This window comes from Aulonocara stuartgranti, assembly GCF_965226115.1.
Source record: "Aulonocara stuartgranti genome assembly, chromosome: 7".
Classification (NCBI taxonomy): Eukaryota; Metazoa; Chordata; class Actinopteri; order Cichliformes; family Cichlidae; genus Aulonocara; species Aulonocara stuartgranti.
The window spans coordinates 15,988,313-15,993,772 of record NC_138945.1 but is presented as its reverse complement, the minus strand read 5'-3'; the positions used below and the strand labels follow the sequence as shown (position 1 = coordinate 15,993,772).

The 5,460-nt window shown below is 49.5% G+C and overlaps 1 long non-coding RNA gene across 1 annotated transcript; it reads left to right on the top strand.

The window, feature by feature from the left end:
* The first annotated feature begins 298 nt into the window (after positions 1–298).
* LOC309711993 lies at positions 299–1,753 on the top strand. The gene is made up of 2 exons (XR_014278151.1): positions 299–1,248; positions 1,496–1,753. It is a non-coding gene; the product is annotated as an uncharacterized lncRNA (long non-coding RNA).
* Positions 1,754–5,460: the final 3,707 nt, after the last annotated feature.

Below are 5,460 nucleotides of genomic sequence, written 5' to 3'. Positions count from 1 at the left end.
CTGCCTCTGCCTCAATTTTATCCCACAACTTAGACATTCACATTATTCACACTCTCATTACACATACATATAGGATCTTGGGGGTGGGCACAATCACGGAGTCCAAATTACCATCAGGGTGTATACCTCACCCCTGGCGTCGTTGCCCACCTCTCAATTTTAAATACACTTAGTCATTGAGGGCTAGCAGGAGGGACTATGCGCTTACCTGCTGCTCCTTGGCAGGTAGCTCCATGCCCTCCTGGGTTTTAATTGCACCTTAGAACACATATGCATCAACACTACAATGAGCGGGTGGAGGGAGGTTTGGAGTCTTTTCCCACCCCCATTCTCTGCGGCCTGCTGGAGCGGGAGGGCTAGTAGGAGGAGTTGGCCGTCCGACTGCGGTCTGGGGTGTGGGGCCTCCCTGCTGCTGCGGAGTCGGGGTGGTCTGCCTCTCCCCACCGCAGGGAAAAGGGTAACACCACCTGGGTCTGGGTGCAATTCCCCCCTCCAGGGGCAAGGGTACCTAGACCCGGTTTGTAGAGTACGCTTGGGGAGTGTGATTGTGTGTACAGCGTCTCTTTATGTCTGTCTCCACGTTGGTTGAGTGTGGAGTGAGTGCATATGAGAGCATGAGGGTGGGAATGGATGTTTGTATCTGTGTGTGCCTGTATGTCTGTGTCTATATGTCAGGTTGGGTATCAGACGCCACCTCTCTGGGGACACCTCAGGCCCTCCAAGGTTTGGAGGCCTATCTCCACCCACCACCACCTCCCCTGCCGGTGGCGGACTCCCTCAGGTGTCGGTGTGTTGGTGGTTCTTTGTGTCTGGGGGTGGGCGTCCGGGTACACACCGGCTCACTCCTTGGCGGCCGCTTGTCGGGGCCTGGGGCCTGGGGCTCGCTCGGGCCCCTTTGGAGGTGGGGTGCCCCCGGCCTCTCGGCCTGGGGCTCGGTCACTCAGGCACAGCTGGGGGCCGGCGGAGCTCACGGGCGCGTCACTGCAACTCCCCCTGACTTCTGCTCCGCGGCTGCTGGGCGAGCCCTCATCTGGGACTCTCCTCAGCTCTTACTGGAACAGTGGCGCGGCTGCCCCTCTGTTGGTCTTCCATGGTCTCTTGTGTTCTGGGGGCCTCTGGATGTCTGGAGTTTTGATCTCCTCCATACCCGCTTCACACCCTGGAGGACGGGGCTGTGGCCCCCCCACACTCCCTAGCAGATCATTACATGGAGAAACCTTTGGAATGCAAGCATGCTGATCCACACAGGTATGCACACATGGGTATTCACAGACGTGGACTAAAGCTTTCTTGGCTGCTGCCTCAAAGCACACTGTGCGCTGTCTATCTTGCGTGCTGCACAATATCGTTTATTATTTAGTAAATATTGATATCTATGACTAGCTAGTTTATTGTGATGGTGCTTTGTTTTCTCTATTATTATGTTGCTCTTTGTTGTTTGCTGTCTCCTCTGTTTGTTTTTTTTGTTTGTTTGTTTTTTTTTTTCTCCATACAGGTGACCCAGGAGTTCTTTTTTTTTTTTTTTTTTCTCTCTCTTCCCCCCCCTTCTCACCGTCTCTTCTCCCCTTTGGTTTTCTTTCTTTCTCTCCCCCTCTTTCTCTCATTCATTCCCCCTGTCCTATTTATTAAAAAAAAAAAAAAAAAAAAAAAATGACAAAGGATGAACTGAAGCTCTGCCATCACGTAATGTCGCATACTGCTGTTTCTGATGTCATTTAAGAAAAGAAAAGAAAAAAAAAAAAAAAAAAAACAAATAACGTGAAAGTAATGTTCTGTGGCTACCACGCCCAAAACAATTACCTTTTTGGAGATATTTCTTTTGTGGCTTTCCAGTGCACCTGTTGCCACTTTCATTTGCCACAAAAGCTGGTGGAATTTATTCCCCCCTTGCTAAACATATTGATACCCCTGAAGTTTAAAATACTTGGAGTTATACTGTGATCGTCAAATGTTACCTGAACCTTTTTTGAGCACTCCATATTGAATGCTTATGATCACATTCTTATGGTTCAACGAGATTGTGCTGGGTTTTGCTTACTTTTCGCCTTTTATATTTTTTTAATTTCTGTCATCACTCTCAGGTGTAGTTGCTGGGCTGGCTTGGCATTCCCCGCTCCACCCATGTTTGGTATGAAGCAATCAGGTGATATGTGTCAGGGCAGGGTTGTGCCACAGTTCTTTGCCAGATCGTCATTGTCACTAAGGTAACCTCTGCGGTTTTTGCTTAATCTCGGAGTCATTCGTCTGTTTGCTCAATTTCTGTCCTCCTCACTGTGCAGTCTGCATGGAGCCTTACCTCGAAACTTGTTCTTGAAACTTGTTTGTTCAGGTCGCTACTTACTTCTGGTCTGCGTATACCACCACCACTGCTCCATTGAGTTCGAATACTGCAAAAGAAGGAACTCACCTGCTTGCAACCTGCCTGCACTTTACTTGTGTTGCCTTGAAACTTCTGTTCCCCCCTGCACCCACCCCACCCTAGCCCAGGTGGCCCCAGGGAGGGGTTACCTGCCCCTCCCTTCCTTCCCTCCCCATCTCCAGCTGCCTCCCTCTTCCCGCTCCTCCACAACCACCCACACATGCAGGGCCTTGGAGTGGGGGTATGTCACCAGGGTGCAGAGGAGGCTACCCCCCCCTGTCCCCTTCTGGCTGCCTCTGCCTCAATTTTATCCCACAACTTAGACATTCACATTATTCACACTCTCATTACACATACATATAGGATCTTGGGGGTGGGCACAATCACGGAGTCCAAATTACCATCAGGGTGTATACCTCACCCCTGGCGTCGTTGCCCACCTCTCAATTTTAAATACACTTAGTCATTGAGGGCTAGCAGGAGGGACTATGCGCTTACCTGCTGCTCCTTGGCAGGTAGCTCCATGCCCTCCTGGGTTTTAATTGCACCTTAGAACACATATGCATCAACACTACAATGAGCGGGTGGAGGGAGGTTTGGAGTCTTTTCCCACCCCCATTCTCTGCGGCCTGCTGGAGCGGGAGGGCTAGTAGGAGGAGTTGGCCGTCCGACTGCGGTCTGGGGTGTGGGGCCTCCCTGCTGCTGCGGAGTCAGGGTGGTCTGCCTCTCCCCACCGCAGGGAAAAGGGTAACACCACCTGGGTCTGGGTGCAATTCCCCCCTCCAGGGGCAAGGGTACCTAGACCCGGTTTGTAGAGTACGCTTGGGGAGTGTGATTGTGTGTACAGCGTCTCTTTATGTCTGTCTCCACGTTGGTTGAGTGTGGAGTGAGTGCATATGAGAGCATGAGGGTGGGAATGGATGTTTGTATCTGTGTGTGCCTGTATGTCTGTGTCTATATGTCAGGTTGGGTATCAGACGCCACCTCTCTGGGGACACCTCAGGCCCTCCAAGGTTTGGAGGCCTATCTCCACCCACCACCACCTCCCCTGCCGGTGGCGGACTCCCTCAGGTGTCGGTGTGTTGGTGGTTCTTTGTGTCTGGGGGTGGGCGTCCGGGTACACACCGGCTCACTCCTTGGCGGCCGCTTGTCGGGGCCTGGGGCCTGGGGCTCGCTCGGGCCCCTTTGGAGGTGGGGTGCCCCCGGCCTCTCGGCCTGGGGCTCGGTCACTCAGGCACAGCTGGGGGCCGGCGGAGCTCACGGGCGCGTCACTGCAACTCCCCCTGACTTCTGCTCCGCGGCTGCTGGGCGAGCCCTCATCTGGGACTCTCCTCAGCTCTTACTGGAACAGTGGCGCGGCTGCCCCTCTGTTGGTCTTCCATGGTCTCTTGTGTTCTGGGGGCCTCTGGATGTCTGGAGTTTTGATCTCCTCCATACCCGCTTCACACCCTGGAGGACGGGGCTGTGGCCCCCCCACACTCCCTAGCAGATCATTACATGGAGAAACCTTTGGAATGCAAGCATGCTGATCCACACAGGTATGCACACATGGGTATTCACAGACGTGGACTAAAGCTTTCTTGGCTGCTGCCTCAAAGCACACTGTGCGCTGTCTATCTTGCGTGCTGCACAATATCGTTTATTATTTAGTAAATATTGATATCTATGACTAGCTAGTTTATTGTGATGGTGCTTTGTTTTCTCTATTATTATGTTGCTCTTTGTTGTTTGCTGTCTCCTCTGTTTGTTTTTTTTGTTTGTTTTTTTTTTTTTCTCCATACAGGTGACCCAGGAGTTCTTTTTTTTTTTTTTTTTTCTCTCTCTTCCCCCCCCTTCTCACCGTCTCTTCTCCCCTTTGGTTTTCTTTCTTTCTCTCCCCCTCTTTCTCTCATTCATTCCCCCTGTCCTATTTATTAAAAAAAAAAAAAAAAAAAAAAAATGACAAAGGATGAACTGAAGCTCTGCCATCACGTAATGTCGCATACTGCTGTTTCTGATGTCATTTAAGAAAAGAAAAGAAAAAAAAAAAAAAAAAAAAACAAATAACGTGAAAGTAATGTTCTGTGGCTACCACGCCCAAAACAATTACCTTTTTGGAGATATTTCTTTTGTGGCTTTCCAGTGCACCTGTTGCCACTTTCATTTGCCACAAAAGCTGGTGGAATTTATTCCCCCCTTGCTAAACATATTGATACCCCTGAAGTTTAAAATACTTGGAGTTATACTGTGATCGTCAAATGTTACCTGAACCTTTTTTGAGCACTCCATATTGAATGCTTATGATCACATTCTTATGGTTCAACGAGATTGTGCTGGGTTTTGCTTACTTTTCGCCTTTTATATTTTTTTAATTTCTGTCATCACTCTCAGGTGTAGTTGCTGGGCTGGCTTGGCATTCCCCGCTCCACCCATGTTTGGTATGAAGCAATCAGGTGATATGTGTCAGGGCAGGGTTGTGCCACAGTTCTTTGCCAGATCGTCATTGTCACTAAGGTAACCTCTGCGGTTTTTGCTTAATCTCGGAGTCATTCGTCTGTTTGCTCAATTTCTGTCCTCCTCACTGTGCAGTCTGCATGGAGCCTTACCTCGAAACTTGTTCTTGAAACTTGTTTGTTCAGGTCGCTACTTACTTCTGGTCTGCGTATACCACCACCACTGCTCCATTGAGTTCGAATACTGCAAAAGAAGGAACTCACCTGCTTGCAACCTGCCTGCACTTTACTTGTGTTGCCTTGAAACTTCTGTTCCCCCCTGCACCCACCCCACCCTAGTAATGCTCCTGAGATCTCATTCGCTTATGCAAAAAGCAAGACAATGAATATCCAAAAGACCCAACTTCAAACCACCAATCAGCGTCAACACTCACTCTCTTCTCCAACAGCGCTCTCTTGCGCTCCCCTGAAATGTAGCCAGATATTAACTCCTTGAACAGAAATGTTGTCATAGTTTTTAACAGGGTTTTGATATCCTAAAATATTTTGTTTTGAACTGCAATTAGTTATTTTCATGACATTGTTTTTACTAACATGTGTCCTAATACACACACACACACACACACACACACACACACACACACACACACACACACACACACACACACA